General features: G+C 43.7%; 1 protein-coding gene and 1 long non-coding RNA gene across 4 annotated transcripts in view; one reads left to right on the top strand and one right to left on the bottom strand.

The window, feature by feature from the left end:
• The window catches only part of FAT3 (FAT atypical cadherin 3), a 641,657-nt gene that overhangs the window by 270,365 nt on the left and 350,162 nt on the right, over window positions 1-21,130 (top strand). The gene's annotated exons all lie outside the window — the stretch shown is intronic.
• LOC133241003 (uncharacterized) overlaps window positions 1-21,130 on the bottom strand; it is a 36,418-nt gene that overhangs the window by 738 nt on the left and 14,550 nt on the right. The window lies entirely within an intron of this gene.

Here is a 21,130-nt window from a genome sequence, read left to right as displayed (position 1 = left end):
CCCCACAGGGTAGCTATTCTTTTGGTAAGAAATATACCACATTTTAACATTTGCTGTCATTTAGTTGCTGAAGTCACGTCTGACTCTTTGCAACCTCATGGACTGTAGCCCACCAAACTCCTCTGTCCATGGGCTTTCCCAGGCAAGAATACTGGAGTGGGGTGCCATGCCCTTCTCCAGGGGGTCTTCCCCACCAAGGAATCGAACCCACAATTCCTGCATTACAGATGGATTCTTTACCCTGAACCACCTTGGAAGCCACATTTTAACATATATTCCGAAAAAAATAAAATTCTGGGGAGAGCCTAACCTTGTCAGGCCAGTACACGGCTTGTGAGGCCTCCCCACTGTGGAATCCAGCTCCACCACCTTCTCCCCCTACCCACCCACCCCTTGCACCCTCCAAAAGACACGCGAGCAGCAGCGCTAGAACTTCTGGGTGGGACAGGGTGGGGGTCAGTCAGATTGATGGGGACTTCAAGAACTTGCCTTGGACCACATTTGCAGAATCAGCACAATCTTGTTCGGATTGCATGTGTATTCCAGTCTATCCCTGAGATGGATGGTGGTGTCAGACACCGTGCTTCGGGGACATGCTCTTCTGGACTGAGTGGCCCGCGGATCCCATGTTCCAGTGTATGATGGTATCTGATGAGAGATATAACCATCTTGCTGTTGGCCCTCGCAGGCACCACGCAGGGGAGTGAGCCATGGGTACAATGAGACTGGGCTTCCTTCTCTATTCTCTTGAGTCAGATACTTGCTCCTTCATCTCCAGTTACCAGAACAACAAACTTGCTTTCCTCCCAACTTCCTATTGACCCTGATTATCAAACTGTTTTGACCAAACAACCTACACTGGGCTTTACTGCTGTCAGACATCCCTCCTGGCTTAGTACTATCGGTTGCTGGGGCCCCGTCTGCCCAGTAAGGCCTCAGGAGTTCTCATGAGCTTGCCTGCACTCAACTGGGTAGTTCTCTCGCACTGTGCCCACCCTGTAGTGCTAAGAGTTTGTGGTTTTCTTTCCCACCTTCCTCCCTTTTATCCCTTGAAGACCAACCTTGACATATGTGTGGATTTTCTGTCCTTCACTTTTTAGTTTAACTCTTTTCTTCTCTGTGCCTTTACTTCACTCTGTCCCTTTTATCACCTCCAACATCTCTCCCTCAATACTCTTTCTCATTAAACCTATCTCATTGCAGCCTCTTGGATGTGCTAATGCTTTACAGAGTGTTTTCATAAATTAGCTGGATTGCTAAGAACTTGTCTGATGTCACATTTAACTGTGTCATTTATGGACAGATGGTCTGATTAGAAATGATTCTACAGAGGTCTTCCTTTCAGTTCAGTTTGGCTCATTCACTCAGTCATGTCTGACTTTTTGTGATCCCATGGACTGCAGCACATCAGGCCTCCCTATCTATCACCAACTCGTAGGGGTTACTCAAATTCATGTCCTTCAAGTTGGTGATGCCATCCAACCATCTCATCCTGTGTCATCCCCTTCTCCTCCTGCCCTCAATCTTTCCCAGCATCAGGGTCTTTTCAAATGAGTCAGCTCTTCACATCAGGTGGCCAAAGTATTGGAGTTTCAGCTTCAACATCAGTCCTTCCAATGAACACCCAGGGCTGATCTCCTTTAGAATGGACTGGTTGGATCTCCTTGCAGTCCAAGGAACTCTCAAGAGTCTTCTCCAACACCACAGTTTAAAAGCATCAATTCTTCAGCCCTCAGCTTTCTTTATAGTCCAACTCTCACATCCATACATGACCCCTGGAAAAACCATAGCCTTGACTAGATGGACCTTTGTTGGCAAAGTAATGTCTGTACTTTTTAATATGCAGTCAAGGTTGGTCATAACTTTTCTTCCAAGGAGCAAGTATCTTTTAATTTCATGGCTGCAGTCACCTAATGCAGTGATTTTGGAGCCCAAGAAAATAAAGTGTGTCACTGTTTCCATTGTTTCCCCATCTATTTGCCATGAAGTGATGGGACTGGATGCCATGATCTTAGTTTTCTGAATGTTGAGTTTTAAGCTAACTTTTTCACTCTCCTCTTTCACTTTCATCAAGAGACTCTTTAGTTAATATCTGAGGTTATTGATATTTCTCCCAGCAATCTTGATTCCAGCTTGTGCTTCATCCAGTCCAGCATTTCTCATGATGTACTCTGCATATAAGTTAAATAAGCAGGGTGACAATATACAGCCTTGATGTACTCCTTTCCTGATTTGGAACCAGTCTGTTTTTCCATATCCAGTTCCAACTGTTGCTTCTTGACCTGCATACAGGCTTCTCAGGGGGGCAGGTCAGGTGGTCTGGTATTCCCATCTCTTTAAGCTATAGCTTAACTGATAGCCTTAGATTGTGATCCATCAAATCTTTTCAGTGTAAATGAATGCATCCTCTTTTCTGGCTAACATTTTATTGAGCACCCACAAGTGACAGATAATTTACAGGATATCATTATTCTCATTTTATAGTTAAAGGAATTGAGACTCAGAGTTTAAGTGAGTTACATTCATGTTGCTGATGAAAAGGATAGAGCCATGATTTAAACTCTGGTCTCTATGATTTTAGCCAAGCCATACTATTTGCGTTATGGAGACTCCTTCACGGATGGAAAGTCCTTGGATAGGGAAGCCCCTCTGATCATTTCTCAAGCAATTCTTCCTTAGCTGCATATCTGCCTGGAGAACAGGAGTAATTCTAAGAAATGTAGGCTTTTATTCTGAAGTAGGTCTCGTTATATAATATTGATAACAGGATACAAATCTAAATGACCCAGGCATCCCAGGCTAGTCACAACTTTATAACTAAGTTCAACATGTCAGACGGATATGGATCAAAGGGAGAAAAGCCATAGGGAAAATGCTTGAAATATGGAAATAAAAATGCATAAGTAACCCATGGGAATGCAAATGGCCTCATTTATTTGAAAGATTTGTATTTTATTTGGAGTTTCCTAAGAGAATAGTCTCCACAGAATAGCTTTCTTAGAAGGTCATAGTTGGAAAACAATTTTGAAATCCATGTTGAAGACTGATGAGGGGGAAAAATCACGTCAACTTGTGTAAAGTTGAGGTACACTTTCCTTTTTTAAATGGGCTTCTCAGGCTTGGGGAAAACATGGTTTTGTTGCATAGGTGTTTACATAGAAATCATCTGTGTAATCAGATATATAGTGCTTTTGTATGTCATGTAAAAGTTTCCACAGGGGTTTGCAGGCATCATTTGAAGTTCACAAAGATCTGTGAGGGAGAGACTGTGGATTATTCCATTTTATAGATGAGAAGACTGAAGCCCAGAAAGTTTATGTGATGTGTAAGACATCCAACTAGAAAGTGGTGGGACCAAGTCAGTTTGAGACCTGGCTCCTTCTGCCTACTAATCTTAGCCAGGCCTAAGCTCTCTGTTGCTCAGTTTATTCTTCTGTGTGGTGATGATGGTGACCTGATGGTAATGATTGTTGTGTTGGTCGTGGTGGCAGTGGTGTGGTAGTGACAGAAAAGACCTGCTAGAATTGTTCTTAACATGAAGTGAAAGTGAAAGTCCCTCAGTCGTGTCCGACTCGTCGCGACCCCATGGACTGTATAGTCCGTGGAATTCTCCAGGCCAGAATACTGGAGTGGGTAGCCTTTCCCTTCTCCAGGGGATCTTCCCAACCCAGGGATGAACCCAGGCCTCCTGCATTGCAGGCAGATTCTTTACCAGCTGAGCTATGAGGGAAGCCCCCATATGAAGTGAGCTAAACGCACAGTTTCCCAGCACAAGGGAAACAACAGGTGTCAGTTCCTCTTGAAATGGTTTTGCTTCCCAGCCCTCTGCTCTTTCCTCCACGCCATCCTGCCCCTACCGGCTACAGAGGAAGCTCCCTAGAAGAGGACACCCTCCAGAGCGCCTCCCGTCTGGAGAGGAGGACAGCCCTCTGCATCTCCTCGCCTCTCTGTTTGCTGTAAATTGCCCAGGGAGTTCATTGCTTGCCCAAGGACATGGTCTCAACATGCCAGAAAGACACGTTAGTAGAAAGTTCAGAAGTGCCAGTCAACAAGCTCCACGCTTTCCCAGCAAATACCAGATCAAATAATTGTCCCTTAGCAAAGAGAATTAGTGATTACAGAGATTACATTTCACATTCTAGGCTGCTTCCCCAAGGAAATGGTTCCGTCAGTAAAAATTATGTGATGTGCCCAACGCTGTGCTAAGCTTAGAGCAAGAGGGCCTTATTTATTTGACCTCATGGGAAAACAGTGTTCCACCCAAAGCGGAGAAGTCTTGACAACTGGAATCTATACCTCAAAGGACTTCTTTTTTATTTATCCCAATAATATCTTTTTTACTGAAGTACAACTGATTTACAGTGTTGTGCTGGCTTCATAATTATATATATATATGTATATATAATTTTTCAGATTTTTGCCAATATAGGTTATTACAGCATATTAAATATGGTTCCCTGGGCTATATGGTAAGTCTTAGCTGTTTATCTGTTTTATATCTAGTAGTGTATATCTATTAATTCCGAATTTCTAAGTTTTCTCTCCCACTGCTTTCCCCTTTGGTAACCATAAGTTGGTTTTCTATGCCTGTGAGTTCATTTCTGACTTGTAAATAAGTTTCTTTGTTTCATTTTTCTTAGATTCTACACCTAAGTTATAGCGTATGATATTTGCTTTTCTCTGTCTGAATTACTTCACTTAGTATAATAATTTCTAGAACCATCCACTTAAACCATCCATTGCTTTGAGTGGCATTATTTCATTTTTCCTTATGGCCGAGTGGTTTTCCATTGTATATATGTACTACTGATTTGTCCTCATTATTAATGTATTGTTTGTCAGTGGACACTTAGGTTGCTTCCGTGTCTTGACTATTGTAAATAGCACTGCTAACATTGGGGTGCATGTATCCTTTCGAATTAGACTTTTCTCCGGATATACGCCCAGGAGTGGGATGGCTAGATCATGTGGAAGCTTTGTTTTCAGTTTTTCAGGAAATCTCCTTAATGTCTGTTCTCCTTAATGTCTTCACCAATTTGCATTCCTACTAACAGTATAAGGAGGTTCCCTTTTCTCAACACCTTCTCCAGGATTTACCAAAACACTTCTTTTGATTGTAAGCTTTTCTATAAAACACAACACTTTCCTGTGCCTTTTACAGTTGACCCTGATCCACAGCCCACCCATGATCGCATGGGCTATCATGAAGCAGCTTCCATGATGTCTTTGTGGTCGAGTGCTGACTCTTACCATGTAATGCCAACCCCCGACACATGTGCCTTTGACCTCTTACACCTTTCTTTGCCCATAGCTGTCGTCTTTACCTCTTATTGCTTACTGTTATTTCTTGTTGTCAGAATCTGTTGGGATGCTGAAATTGTGCCTAAAATAGGAGCGTGTGGATAGATCCTTGTCTTAGGGGCTTGGTGGCTCAGAAGATAAAGAACCTGCCTGCAATTCAGGAGACCTATGTTTGATCCCTGGGTTGGGAAGATGCCCTGGAGACAGGAATGGCTACCCACTCCAGTATTCTTGCCTGGGGAATTCCGTAGACAGAGGAGCCTGGCGAGCTACAATCCCATGGTGGGAGTCCATGGGGTTGCAAAGAGTTGGACATGACTGAGTGACTAACACTTTCACTTTTACAGACCCTTAGTGTGGCCCAAGCATCTTCTCCTCCAATATGTGTGCCTGAACTTCTGATAACTCCTGACCTACAGCTGCATTTGAGACAGTCAAGGTTGCTGCTGTCAAGGTAGTTAGAAGCCAGTGGGAAGAGAAAATGCACATTTTTACAGATGAAATAGAACACGTTTGTTCACAAGAAGACGCCTAGTCATGATAGTAGGTGCACTGGGAATTCAGATTAGATAAGAAACCTTAGGGAAGATTTCATAGAATAGGAGAAGCTTTAGCTAGACCTCAGAGAACTGTGAGAGTTGGCATATCCCCCCCGTCATGCATCCACTCCTTCATGTATGTGTTCAGTAAGTATTCATGGAGTGAGACTATATGCAAGGTTGTGTTGCAGGAGCAGAGGACACAGTATATATGCCATACAAGGTTTCTGTTCTCATGGTCATGTCTGTGAGAGTGAAGACGATAAAAGGAAATGAAACAAGAGCACATCAGAGGGTAGAAACTGCTGGAGACACATACATGGAGAAAAGGAACCTTCTGATACACATAGAGGGGAGGGTCTCAGGGGCTGCATCTGAGAAGGTGACTGGGAAAGGCCCCAGGAGGAGCTTGGACGGTGGAGGGTCTGCCCAGTGGCACAGCGGAGGAGCAGCACTCCAGTAGGGGGCCAGGGAGCAGGAGCCCTGAGCGTGGGGTCCACTCAGCAACACCACGGGCCAGAGAGGGACTGTGAGGTGAGGGCAGGGGGACACCCAGGGCAGAGGGGGGCTGTGAGGTGGGGGCGGGGGACACCCAGGGCGGAGGGGGGCTGTGAGGTGGGGGCGGGGGACACCCAGGGCAGAGGGGGGCTGTGAGGTGGGGGCGGGGGGACACCCAGGGCGGAGGGGGGCTGTGAGGTGGGGGCAGGGGAACACTCAGGGCGGAAGGGGGCTGTGAGGTGGGAGTGGGGACAGGTGGGGAGATGGATGTAACACAGGCAAAGCATTCTAGGCAGCGTATTCGAAGGAAGGGTCATAGAGTGCCAGGGGTCTGTGTGTGTATGTGAGAGAGAGAGAGATGGAGGGAGAGAGAGAGAAGGGGAGAGACAGAGACGGAGAGAGAGGGGGAGGAGAGAGAAGGGGAGGAGAGAGAGAGGGAGCGGTGCAGGGAGATGGTCTGGGCAGAGTGCTGGTGAAGGATGTAAGGCTGGAGGGAGGGACACTAGTGTGTGGAATCTTCGAATGGTATCTATTACATATGGTATAAACTTCTGTAGCTGAGAAGGCTACACTTCTGTGTTTATCCTTCTGCAAAACAGCTTAGAGTTGAGATTCACACCATTAGTGCCAAGGCTTGATTGCCTCTGAGAGTTCACATAGAAGAAACTGCACTAGTCCAAAATAACTCATCCTGAAACTCTGCTGGCTCGTGCGCTCTGTGAATCTGGGGCTTTGGAAGACGAACCTGAGCTGGTTCCAGCCAGGTATTTACAGCACACTTGGTTCTGCTTCTCTCCCTGGAAGAATAAGCAGAGCTGACATTCCCTGAGTGTACACCACGTGCAAGGCCCAGGCCTCCTCGCTGATGTGTGTTCCCTTGTGTGAGATTCCCATACCTTTCTGTCTCACTTTTGCACAGCACACTGGGGCAGTTCGATTGTTCAAGGTGGCAGATAGTGAGAGACGAGTCAGGACTTGAACTCCCGCCGCTTGCCTTCTGAGTCCCTGCCTCCCCCCAGGCTGCCTCCCCCAGGCTTTATGTTCCGGCACAGACGCTCAGGGACTTGAGTGCAGATGAAACAAGTGGTGCTTCTAAGAGGCCCAGGCCAATTGCCACTTGGTACTCCTGGCTCGCTGTGCAGCCCGACCCTCATCTGCTTGTTTCCTTCTTTATTAAACAGCTTCTGGAATCCCCTCCAACCCCAAAGCAGCTTCTTCCTTGATAGAAGGATAGTAGATTTCTAGTACTTGACTTATTAAAAAGAAGAACAGAGTACAAGGTTTGTGAGCTCTTGAACAAAAGATTCAGTAGATCCAGGGTTGGTGGAAATTTTCATTTCATTTAATTGTTGGCTCTGCCAGGTGTCAGCCAAAAAATAAAAATAATCATCCTGGCAGCTTTGACATGCTTTTCAACAAAGATTTACTAGCCGTTGCTGTAAGGAAGGTTCATATTGCAAAGACTTCATTACTTTCAGTGCGAATACTGTGAGACAAGGCGATAAATCATTTACCTCAGACCTTACTAATCAGAATTAATGTACAGAAGTCTTGTGTTATGGCTTACGTTTTCTCAGTAGTTCTTGAACTTTGGTAAACTCCACTTTGGTAAGCTTCCAGGTCATCAGTGAGAATTGCAGGCTCTCTCCAACTCTCTGGCGTTGCCCGATCCACCCCCGTGGCACCTCTGCTGGTCACATGCCATCTTAGGAAAAGCATTTCCAGGATCACGCAGTTCCAGAGTGATTTTTTGCTTTCCTTCCAAAGGACTATAATGTATATGAATGAATTTGGCCAAGTTTGCAAATCATCAAAGTCTCCACAATAGGAGAATAATGTTTGTTCACCTAAATTCTCAAGGTTAATCGCTTGGCCATTTCAGTTAAAAATTTTTGCTTTCTATCAGAGCCCCATGAAATCAACCTGTGCCTCAGTTTCAACAAAAAATTGGAATTTCAGAAGTTTTACATTGCTCATAAACGGATAAATTCCATTTAAATCTTTAGATATTTAGATTGCATTAAAAATTTTTTTTCCACTCAAAGAGTCTGATTCTGTCCCAATAATTTCTGTACCCTCAAGATCTCGCCTTATCTTTGGATTTTCACAGCACCAAACACCAAGTTTTGTAGGTTAATAGGTGTCTATGATATGTTTGTGAAATTGAACAGTTCACCAGCTTGCACTTAAATAACTAACATCTCCTACCAAAAAGAAGCATAATGTATGCTTTTATGATATATTTTTCTTCCTGACTTTGACCCATTACAAGATATCTATTTTCACATGTACTAGACTCTTATATTCTGCATCCTGAGAACAAACAAAAGATACCTATTTAATCTTGCCCTCAATGCTCAGTCTGAAATACCCTCCCTGGGACTGTGCTGGTGGTCCGGAGGTTAAGACTTTACCTCCCAGTGCAGGGGTATGAGGGAGAGTGCCGGTCAGGAAGCTAAGATCCCCCATGACTCGAGGCCAGAACATCAAATATGAACAACAGAAGTCATATTGTAACAGATTCAATAAAGGCTTTAGAAATGGCACACACCAAAAAAAATCTTAAAAAATAAAGTACCTTCCCAGCTACTTATATATAAAATGCTAATTTACCTATGTAGAGGAGAGGAGTTTCCATTTACAGTGAAATGGATGTCATATATGTATTTCCTTGAGGGTCCACCTCAGGATTTATATGTGTTTTGTTCTGTGAATGTGTCTATCCACTGTGCTGAGTTTTCAGTATTCCCACCCAGAGGGGGAGATCCCTGAGAGTGTATCTCCCAGGTTAACATTGCTGAACAGATAGAAAAATATTTTTAAAAATAGATTATATAAAAGCAAATGTTAATATAGACCAGTTTGCTGGTAAGGATTATTTTCTTCCTTTTTATTATGAATTTGTGCTTGAGGAGTGCAGAATAACCTTGTAAACTTAATTATATTCAATTACACTTTAATATCTTCTACATCTCAGCACCAGCTGAGACTCACAAAGAAATAAATGACACAAGAATTGACCTCTTTCAGAGGTGTTTAGTTTGTAACCCTCCCTAGGTGTCCTCCAATCCCAGTCTTACCCCCAAACCAAACTGCTGTACCTCATGACCAATCACTGCTCCAGGAGGATTTCCTTCCAGTGTTTAAATTTTGGCATCTGCTGCTCTTTAGTAATATTTGCTCATCCTAAAAGGCAATGGCAACCCACTCCAGTACTCTGGCCTGGAATATCCCATGGACGGAGAAGGCTGGTAGGCTGCAGTCCATGGGGTTGCTGAGAGTCAGACAGGACTGAGTGACATCACTTTCACTTTTCACTGTCATGCATTGGAGAAGGATATGGCAACCCACTCCAGTGTTCTTGCCTGGAGAATCCCAGGGACAGGGGAGCCTGGTGGGCTGCCGTCTCGGGGGTCGCACAGAGTTGGACACGACTGAAGTGGCTTAGCAGCAGCAGCTCATCCTGCATCATCTTACTCTGTTTCCAGCATCAGGGCTGGACTCCGGGGGCGGGTCTCTGGCCCCTGCCTCCTTCCCTGGATGGCACCCCCAGTCCTCAGAAAAAGCAGGGAGTGGGGACAGGCAGCAATGCTTGGGGCAGAGGGTTCCAGGTCAGCCAAACCTGAGCTCAAATGTGGGCTCAGATATGCACCAGCTGAGAGTCCACGAGCAAAGCGTTTACACATTTTGAGCTTGTAATTCCTCATCTGTAAATATAAGGCCTCCTGCAAGCTGTTCATAAAGAAGGCAATGAGATCAGTGTGCACAGCCTCAGACAGGGTGCCTGGCCCGCAGTCTGGGGGCCTGGAGCTCTAACAGGACCAGGCGTGTCCTGTGAAATGCATTACCCTAGTGCCTCCAGGATCGTGAATAAGTCCCCTTCCAACTGCCTTCTGCAGAATTCCTGAGAGACAGAGGCCTACATCATGCCTTCTTCTGAAGTCTCACACCCACCTAGGCTGACAGACAAGAGGGGCTCGACAAAGAAATCAGCTCTTGTCTAGGTGACAGAAGCAGGCCAGCTTTCTCCCACCAAGGGTTTAACCATCAGCAGCGTGTGTGTCAAGGATGGGTGTCCCGGCACACCTGGGGGCCGTGCTTCTCTGACGCCCAGGGTGGGCTGGGCAGTGACTGGGCTCGACGGGCCCTCATCTTACGGTATTTGCCAAGCGCTTACTCTTACCCAGCCATGGGCACAGCCTGCACAGCAGTGATGGATTGAGCAAGCCTGATCTCCAGCCCTAGACAGGTATCAACTGTGGGCAAGATGCTTCAATAAACGCGGTTAGTACATACTGGGAAAGAAGAGGGTGCTGTGAGAAAAAGTAAAGGGAAAGCGCTTTCTCTGGAAATTGCTCCCTGGAAATTCAGAGAAATCCCCTCTGAATGTACAAATGGCATAATAATAGTTAAAACGACTCACAGGTCACTACTTCATGTACTTTATACAAATCACAAAAATTATACTTTGCAAAAAATTAAACTTCACAGTAATGCACTGAAATAGCTACTATTATCCTGTTTTTACAAATGAGAAAACTGAAACTCGGGAAGGGTCATTCTTACGTCAACTCAAATGAAGCCCAGACCGGGACTGCCACCAAGACAGTCCACAGTCCTGGCCGATAGTCTGGTGATCTCTGCAGTGCTTCTTGCCTGGGTCCGTTTGCCCCCATTGCCGAAAAGCGTCAGCTTTCAGAACGGGTGACCAGCCAGCATGCTAGAGTGAGGCAGACAGTAAATTCAGTGCACACAGAATGTCATCTTTTCACCGAAAGCTCATGTTCTCTCCTCTTTTACAAGCTGAATGAGCTGGTTGTGTGGTGAAGTGTCTGCTTTTTCCCTCATTAGGCCGTCAGCAACTGGTGACTGAGTCCCGGGCCTCAGCCCCCTCCAGTTTTCTACTTAGGTCTTTAAAGTCAAGAAAGCCTCAGTGTTTTCTTATTCCAGCAAGTTATGAGGTTTCTGTGACTGCAGTGTTTAAGCTCATAATTTTGTCCCAAGAGTTTCTTAATGAGGTTTTTTTTTTTTTTTTTTTTAATTACTAAGCAGAGGATTCTGTTCCCATTCGGGATGAAGCCACATCCTCCCTTCCAAGCTCACCCAGCCTGCATCATCCCTCCTCCTCGCAGGACAAGTGGGCGGTCTGCATGTCCTCCCGAGAACGGCCGCTCCTCTAGGTGAGGGGCCCAGCACGCCCGAGACCCTGGGTACCGCCTGGCCCGCCAGCCTCCAGGAGGGGTGGGCTGCTTCTGTCCCCTGCCTCCTCTTGCCAGCTCACCAGGGGCCACGCATGTCCATGCGCTGAAGATGATAACAGCAACAATGAAAGCACTTTTCATTTGCTGAGTAAAGCACTCTGTGCCCGTCACTCTAACGGCTTCATGTGCATGGTTTCATTTAATCGTCACCAGTTTTCTGAGGTCTCCATTATTCAGTCACATTTGCAAGTTGAGGAAACTGAGACTCAGGATGGTCAACTGATTTGCTCATGACTCAAACCTGCTGCTCTTGCTGCTCAGTCACTCAGTTGTGTCAGACTCTTTGCCACCTCGTGGACCGTAGCCCGCCAGGCTCTTCTGCCATGGGATGCTCCAGGCAGGAACACTGGAGAGGGCCTCCATTTCCTCTTCCAGACCCGAGGATCACATATACATCTCAACGGCTCCTGCGTTGACAGGCAGATGCTTTCCACTAGTGCTGCCTTGGAAGCCAGACCCAAACCTGGCTCTCTCTTCTCCCTGCCTGGTCCTTAATGAGTTTCTGTGGACTTTGGAGCAGATGTGGGTGGGAAGTACCCATCCCCCCTCCACTTTCTTATCATTTGGTTCACTGTAGGTCCCCCTTCCCAACAAAGACAGGGACGTGGGGAAATGGGGGCTGTCGCAGGAACCCTAACGCATTGTTGGATTACAGAGCAGCTGGGCAGCTTTCTACATCTTCATCCTCTGTTCTAAGCCACCCACCGTCTGCAAATAAGACTTGTCGTCCAACCACACCATCCCACTTGTGACCTTAGTTTTCACTTGAGTAGTCTATTTTAGCGTCTGTATTTCTTGATTGGGAGCCCACTTGGTGTTTTTGGTAGATGTGAATTTTCTGTGATGCTTAGAAAATTTTCTTGGTGATCAGTGTAAGTACTGGCTGGGATATACTCGATGAAAATTTTCCCCATGGAGACCCATCATTTCTCATAGAATCTCTCACCTCTTTCTGTACCGCCTTGGAAGCAGAGTATGGTGGATGCTGACAGATGAGACTAAGAGAGAGGGAAAATGACCAGCTCCAGCAGCTAGCTGTCATCCATTTGATCAAAGAAACATGGTAGCAATTACATGGATTTTTAAAATTAACTTCTAGAGACATTTTCATACAATAGTTGGTTAGTAACAGGGTACCGTGTCTCCTTGGGGAATTTTATCTGTTTTTCCCACTGTTTTCAAACCAGCTTAGAAGCAAATGTTTAGGAATTTCTTGCATATATGAAGGGATAATTATTGTTTTGCTGTTCAGTCTCTAAACAAATTAACCAGGCAGGACTATATTTTAAACATGTATTTAACAATTACAATGTTGTTAATTACAATTTAACAATTCAGTGTTGATCATCCTCTTGAATACCATGGGATTAAAATCACCCCCATATTTCATATATTATCATAAACTTTTCTTGGCATGTAAGTCACATTAGTAAAAAATGATTACTGATTTCTCGTTTACATTTTCTCACTTCTCAATTTTCCATTTTAAAGATAATTTACTTTTCTTGCTGATTGATTTGTGAGTCAAGTTCTATATATACCTGTGAGTAAATACAAGTATGTGTTTGGTCACCCTTAATCTTACTGATTTCCAGTCTCCATAGCCCTGTCCAATTTCCTTTACCCCGATAAGACTCTGAACCAGCATCTCTCATATCTACCTAAATTTCCTTAGATCTGTAGTCCAGTAAACAAAGAGTACCTTTCACTTCGGAACATTTATCTTTTTCACCTTAAAATGAAATACCATGACATCTAACTTTGTGGTTGAGGTTTTAAGTGTGTTCAGGAAATTAAAAGCTGGGATGCCTGCAGGAGCCATAAGATAATGATACATGGATGATAAGTGTAACAAATTTCACATATATCTGAAGGAGCTGAGTCATCACTGCCTTTTTGCTGTGAACAAATACCAATTCCCTGACCTTAAAAATCTTCAAACGTTAAGTTAATGCATTTTATTTCCATTTCCAGTGAGTTGTTTGAGGCAGTATTACACACATGACTTCTGATGGGTTTTATATTACCGGGATATTGATACTTGCCAACACTCAGTTAATTTACTTTTCATTTTCAGCTCCTTACAGAATGATATGCTGTTAGTTGTTACTTTTCAATCTGTGTTCACGCTTTCATATTGCAATTACTCAGCTTTTAATAGAAAACGAAATGGAAAAATCCTGCTTGGGTGTGAAATATGTGAATTTGCAGGTTACATATTTTCCGCCTGTGTCGTCTTTTTGCATCCTACCTCAAAACTTCTCCAGTCTACCTCTCTCTCCTGACAGCATCCTGAAACAGGATATAGCTTTTCGATCGGGCTAGCTGATTGCATAGGTGCATTCCTGGGTAATTATGCCTGTAAGAATGAGGGAATTAAAAAAAAAAAAAAAAAACACAACCTGATAGCAGGATAATGATCTTTATGAAAATACAGTCCCAAGTCCATCAATTAAAAACAACTTGTATCTAACTGGGCAGTGTGCTCGCTGCCTAGGGAACAGCATCTTAGCCAGGGAAGGCAGAAGTAACCACAGAGAGCCAGCCAGCCAGAGAACACTGGGAACCTCCCCTTTGCAGAAGTCTGGAAGTAAACGGTTGCATGGCCCAGGCTTCCGGAGGCTACAACTTTGTGGCACAGAGCAAGGAAGGGAAAGTATTACATGGAATCCTCTGCCAGAGGTGTCTCCTGTTTTTTATTTTTGTGTCTGAGGTTTAGAAATGCCACTGTTTATAACATAGCTGTTTCACTTTGCCTACATTTTGAGCAGATGTATCCTTGCGCACTTACTGAGCAAAAGGCCTTTGCTTTCCCACTGGTCCTTATTTATTCATGATTGCTGAATAATTAACTGTGGGTCCTTGGGTTCTCAGAACTGGAATGCACTGTGTACAGCGCTTGTTCCACGGCGTGTCTCTGCCACTTCCATAGCAGAAATGAACTTTTAAGTAACTCCTTGGGCTTCCCTGGTGGTTCAGATGGTAAAGAATCTGCCTGCAATGCGGGAGACCTAGGTTCGATGGCTCGGTAGGGAATATCCTCTGGAAAAGGAAATGGCAACCCACTGCATTATTCTGTCTGGAAAATTCCATAAACAGAGGAGTTTGGCAGCCTACAGTCTGTGAGGGTCACAAAGAGACAAGACTGACAGGCCAACACTTTGGTAATAATAGCAAAGCATTTACAGAAGCATCAAGTGGGGGGTCTGAGAGTTTCTGGTTCATATTTAGTGTAAACATAGGTGAAAACCTGTTTGGAATTTGCAGGTTGCTCCATGTATCTGCTTTGTGTGTATCTGGGGGTATGTGTATATTTGAGGTGAAGCACACGATCCCTGATAGAACCTGAATGTGGATTTGCTTTGTGTGTTCATGAAAACAAGTGCACCAAAAACTCAATCTAGCTCAGATACTATACTGTCTGAGTGACCTGGTGGCTGAAACAATGTATTTGGGTATCAAAGATTGTTTGGGGATTAAAAACCAAAGCTAGAGATCAGATACAAAAGTGAAAACCAGTGATTATGACAGTTGTAAATAAAAGTCAGTTTGTCTTAAATAAACTTATGGTTACCAAAGGGGAAAAGGGGATAAATTTGGAGTTTGGGATTAGCAGATGCAAACTACTATATATATAATAAATAAACAAGTCCTACTGTACAGGGAACTAGATTCAGTACCTTGTAATAAACCATGGAAATGAACATGAAAAAGAATATATAACGTATATGTAACTGAATCTCTTTGCTATATGCCTGAAACTAACACAACATTGTAAATCAACTATACTTCAATAACTTTTTTTAAAACTTTTCAATCATCTTGTGGCTAAAAGAGCAGACTGGATGAATGGGGTGTGTGTGTGTGTGTGTGTGTGTGTGTGTGCATATCTACAATTTAAACACATCTTTTCCTAGTGACACTATTTCAGTTCCACTGTATAAATGGGCCAGGAAGATGTATCATTTCTCAATCTCTGGGTTCAGACATTGAATAATTGACATTGAACTACTTACAATTGGCAGGCTAAAGTTGTCTTTGTTTGCTAGTAACTGAAACGAAGAAATTTTTATTAAGTTTGAAATGTCGATAATTCTAGAAATGATTTTCCATTCAGCCTTTACCTTTTTCTATATTAATAATGCATCTTTATGCAGATTCCTTTTGAAATTTTTCTTTACTTAATATAAACTTTATTAAGTCAATATTATGTGAAATTGAGCTAATTTAATTTTGATTGAGCTCTCATTTACTATTGCATTGGTATAAAGAATTGGTAACTAAACTAAAATAGTACAGTAAATTAGGAGTAAAATCTGTACTAGAAGGAATTTTTTAGTCATCCTTAGAGTAGACATTTACTGAGCATCTAGTCTATACACAGGTTTTTTCAGATTATTCTTAAAGACACTGTCTTTTTTATTTTTATTTTTTTAGATACTGGTGGGACTCTGCAGAGTAATTCTAATGAGTTCTACCTTGGTCCTTAAAACAAGTTTGTGTTAGCTCTGAAACATCCTGATAGCACTGATTTTTTGCTGTATTATATATTTGATATATAATATCAAATTATTATATATCGTGCCTTTAAAGATATTCTAAATTTCAATAATTCACATACTTCAGGCCAGTATTTAGGCTCAACTTCTCTTTTTTAGACTTTTTAGTGTCTTTAAAACATTTTATCTTTTAAGTTACAAGCTTCAGATCTCACTCTCTTTAACTATAAAATCTTGATTTAAGTGTCTTGTCCTCAGGGAAACTGTGTTTAGCATTTCAGAGCAAGTGAGGTTCCCCTCTTCAAGATCTCAAACCACCCTACAGTGGTTTCAAAGCACTTACCATAATTGAAATCACACCATTAAATATATATTTTCTGTGCTTCCCTCTCCCCAGCCTAAAAACCTCACTAGATAAAGACTATATCTGTCTGACACCAAGAGAATGCCTGGCACCCAGTAGGCACTTAATAGATACTCCCAGAGGAAGAGAGTGAATGTGCAAAAACTGTTGCTGGTCCCAGTCCTTGGCTTTCTGCTGGTCTCTCCCTTGCCTTCCTTCCTGGCCGATCCAATTTAATTGGAGAATATTTCAAAATTCAGGATTAAAGAGTGATTAAACCAAGGTTGGTTTCTTTCTTTGACTTTGAATCTCTAACATGTCCTATTTTGCTTTTGATCTTCAAAAGTTTTTTTTTTTTTTTTCTTAATGAAGAATTAGCAAATGGCCACATAAAATTATCTTCTTTCTGAAGTTTCTTGATACACATTGCTGAAAGTGAAAGTCACTCATTCGCGTCCAACTCTTTGCGGCCCCATGGACTATACAGTCCATTGAATTCTCCAGGCCAGAATACGGGAGTGGGTAGCCTTTCCCTTCTCCAGGGGATCTTCCCAACCCAGGGATTGAATCCAGGTCTCCTGAATTGCAGGCAGATTCTTTACCAGCTGAGCCACAAGGGAAGCCCAAGAACTGCAGTGGGTAGCCTATCCCTTCTCCAGTGGATCTTCCTGAGTCAGGAATCAAACCAGAGTCTCCTGCATTGCAGGCAGATTCTTTACCAACTGAGCTATGAGGGAAGCCCCTAAAGTTGCACAGTCGTGTCCGACTCTTTGCGACCCCATGGACTATACAGTCCATGGAATTCTCCAGGCCAGAACACTGTAGTGGGTAGCCGTTCTTTTCTCCAGGGGATCTTCTTATCTCAGCGATTGAACCTAGGTCTCTTGCATTGAACCTAGGTCTCTGGCAGATTCTTTACCAGCTGAGCCACAAGGTGGTGTAGGAATAAGTGGAGGAGGGAAGAGATCCAATTGCAGTGATATCAACAGAGATCATTCAGGAGGAGGCCCCAAGGGCCAAACAGCCCCTTACCTCAGAAGAAAGACTAGAGAGCTGAGACTGCGTCAGGAAGCTTGCACATCTGCCCTCACTGTGAGGCCTCTAACACGGTATCTTACCTCGTAGTGTCTCAGTTTCCTCATCTTCAAAATGGGGGGAATAGGACTTACTTCACAGGGTGGTTTGAAGGCCAGAAGAGATATACCTGAAAGTTGGCTATTTGACACCGTACTAGACACGCTGGGGCCTCCCAGGTGGCTCAGCGGTGAAGAAGCCGCCTGCCAAGCAGGAGACCTGAGTCCAGTCCCTTGGTCGGGACGATCCCCTGCAGAAGGGCATGGCAACCCTTCCAGTAGTCTCACCTGGAGAATCCCACGGACAAAGGAGCCTGGTGGGTGACCGTCCATAAGGTTACGAAGAGTCGGACACGACTGAAGCAACCTGGTGTGCACACGCATGCAGGCACATTGGGGACACTCAGTATTAGCTACTTTATTGTTCTCCTATATTTAGAGTTAACCAAAAATAAGACCATCTCCACATTTTTCTTCCCTTGCTTTACTTGTTGAAGTATTCCATACAAAAAAATTTTGATTTTACACTAAACCATTTTTTTCTCTTTGTCCCAGAATAACTATAAAAATGACAACTGGTTACTTATCTCTCTATCCCACCCCTACAAAAGCCCCCGTTTTGCAAACTGACTCTGACTCTGTACCTGATAATGAGAGTGATAAGAATCCATTTTATCACTTTTACGAATGGGGTTTTTTCCTGTTGTTGTTGTTGTTTTCCTCAGTTAGAGGAACGTGAGAAAGCTGCATACTAAAATAGCAGGGTTTTGAGAGCTGGTTAATTAGGGAACATAGACACAGCAGGGGAAAAAAGACACAGAAGAAAAACAGAAAGAAATGAGAGCAGGGACTTCTTTTATCGGAATTAAGCCAGGATTTAGACCCAGTTCTGTCAGAAGGCTTGTCTTGACGTGGGGAACTGAATTGATAAAAGCTGGCTGAAGAGAAGGGACCTCGATGGAGTCAGAGAGAAACGATGGCATCCTTTCTCATTGCATGAATGTCTGAGCGCCTGTTCGGAAGCAAACCCCTGGCTAAGTTAAATTCTAGTGAAGGGACAACTTAAGTGCATACTTTTTGTGGCATGAAATTAAATTGGAGATGTTCTAAGAAAGTGCGACGTGCAGTTCACAGGTTGGAAAAGGTGGCCACGATTGGAGAAATCAGGAGACACCACCTTAAAGACAGTCGCATCGCAGATGGACCTGGAATGGTTTTTGTTGTTGTTTTTTTACTTCTGATTGAAGTATGTGGCTGATTTACAGTGATGTGTTAATTTCTGTTGTAGAGCAAGGTGATTCAGTTTTACACATATACACGTTTTCTTTATATTCTGTTCCATTAGATTTATCTCAGGAAATTGACTATGGTTTCCTATGCTATAGAGTAGGGCCGCGATGTTGATCCCTTTGATATGCAATAGCTTGCATTACTAAACCCAAACGCCCAATTCATCCCTCTCCCTCCCGTGGTAACCTCCTTGGTAAGCACAAGTCTGTCCTCTGTGTCTGTGAGTCTGTCTCTGTTTTGTGGATAGATTCATTTGTGATGTCTGTGGTTTTGATAGGTGAGGAGAAAACGCTGAGAGGGCACTCTAGGCAGAAGGCAGCGCATGAGCAAAGGCACAAAGGTAGGCAGTAAGGGAGACACAGTGGCGCTTCCGTTAGATGTGAATGTGTATCACGCAGGTACCGGGAGGGAGGCGCTCAGCTCAGTTCAGTTCAGTCACTCCGTTCTGTCCGACTCTTGGCGATCCCATGGACTGCAGCACGCCAGGCCTCCCTGTCCATTACCAACGCCCGGAGTTTACTCAGACTCATGTCCATTGAGTCAGTGATGCCATCCAGCCATCTCATCCTCTGTCATCCCCTTCTCCTCCTGCCTTCAGTCTTTCCCAGCACCAGGGTCTTTTCAAATGAGTCAGCTCTTCGCATCAAGTGGACAAAGTATTGGAGTTTCAGTTTCAGCCCTTCCAATGAACACCCAGGACTGATCTCCTTTAGGATGGACTAGCTGGATCTCCTTGCAGACCAAGGGACTCTCGAGAGTCTTCTCCAACACCACAGTTCAAAAGCATCAATTCTTTGGTGCTCAGCTTTCTTTATAGTCCAGCTCTCACATCCATACATGACCACTGGAAAAACCGTAGCTTTGACTAGATGGACCTTTGTTGGCAAAGTAATGTCTCTGCTTTTTAATAGGCTCTCTAGGTTGGCCATAACTTTTCTTCCAAGGAGCAAGTGTCTTTTAATTTCATGGCTGCAGTCACCATCTGCAGTGATTTTGGAGCCCCCAAAAGTAAAGTCTGTCACTGTTTCTACCGTTTCCCCATCTATTTGCCATGAAGTGATGGGACTGGATGCCATGATCTTAGTTTTCTGAATGTTGAGCTTTAAGCCAGCTTTTTCACTCTCTTTCACTCTTTAGTTCTTCTTTGCTTTCTGCCATAAGGGTGGTGTCATCTGCATATCTGAGGTTATTGATATTTCTCCCCGCAATCTTGATTCCAGCTTGTGCTTCTTCCAGCCCAGCGTTTCTCATGATGTACTCTGCATAGAAGTTAAATAAGCAGGGTGACAATATACAGCCTTGACCTACTCCTTTTCCTGTTTGGAACCAGTCTGTTGTTCCATATCCAGTTCTAACTGTTGCTTCTTGACCTGCATACAGATTTCTGAAGAGGCAAGTCAGGTGGTCTGGTATTCCCATCTCTTTCAGAATTTTACAGAGTTTGATGTGAGCCACACAGTCAAAGGCTTTGGCATAGTCAATAAAACAGAAGTAGATGTTTTTCTGGAACTCTCTTGCTTTTTCCATGATTCAGCGGATGTTGGCAATTTGATCTCTGGTTCCTCCACCTTTTCTAAAACCAGCTTGAACATCTGGAAGTTCACGTTTCATGTATTGCTAAAGCCTGGCTTGGAGAATTTTGAGCATTTCTGTACTAGCATGTGAGATAAGTGTAATCATGCAGTAATTTGAGCATTCTTTAGCATTGCCTTTCTTTGGGATTGGAATGAAAACTGACCTTTTTCAGTTCTGTGGTCACTGTTGCATTTTCCAAATTTGCTGGCATATTGAGTACAGCACTTTCACAGCATCATCTTTTAGGATTTAAAATAGCTCAACTGGAATTCCATCAGTTCCACTAGCTTTGTTTGTAGTGATGCTTCCTACGGCCCACTTGACTTCACGTTCCAGGATGTCTGGCTCTAGGTGAGTGATCACACCGTCGTGTTATCTGGGGCGTGAAGATCTTTTTTGTGTAGTTCTTCTGTGGGGGAGACTAACAAAGCTTAAAAAGTAGCATGGGGTCATGGAGTAAACTGTGCTTACTCTGCTGAGAACAGCTTCTGTATTTGGAGTCTCTAAAGTTCTTAAGATGAAAATCTATAGCTCTTATCAAACTTAAGGATCACCTTCTTGGGTTCTAAGGCAAGAGCTTCCTGCAGCTCATGTTGGAGTTTAATAGATCTATATGTGCATCATTTCTATGTTGTTGGTCTTAATATATATATTTGTGGAATGATGTCTCTTGTACTTCTTTGGTTGCTGCTGAGTCACTTCAGTCGTGTCCAACTCTGTGCGACCCCATAGACGGCAGCCCACAAGGATG

This window comes from Bos javanicus, chromosome 29, assembly GCF_032452875.1.
Source record: "Bos javanicus breed banteng chromosome 29, ARS-OSU_banteng_1.0, whole genome shotgun sequence".
Taxonomy (NCBI): domain Eukaryota; kingdom Metazoa; phylum Chordata; class Mammalia; order Artiodactyla; family Bovidae; genus Bos; species Bos javanicus.
Note: the sequence above shows the minus strand (reverse complement) of the source record. Positions and strands in the feature narration are given on the sequence as shown.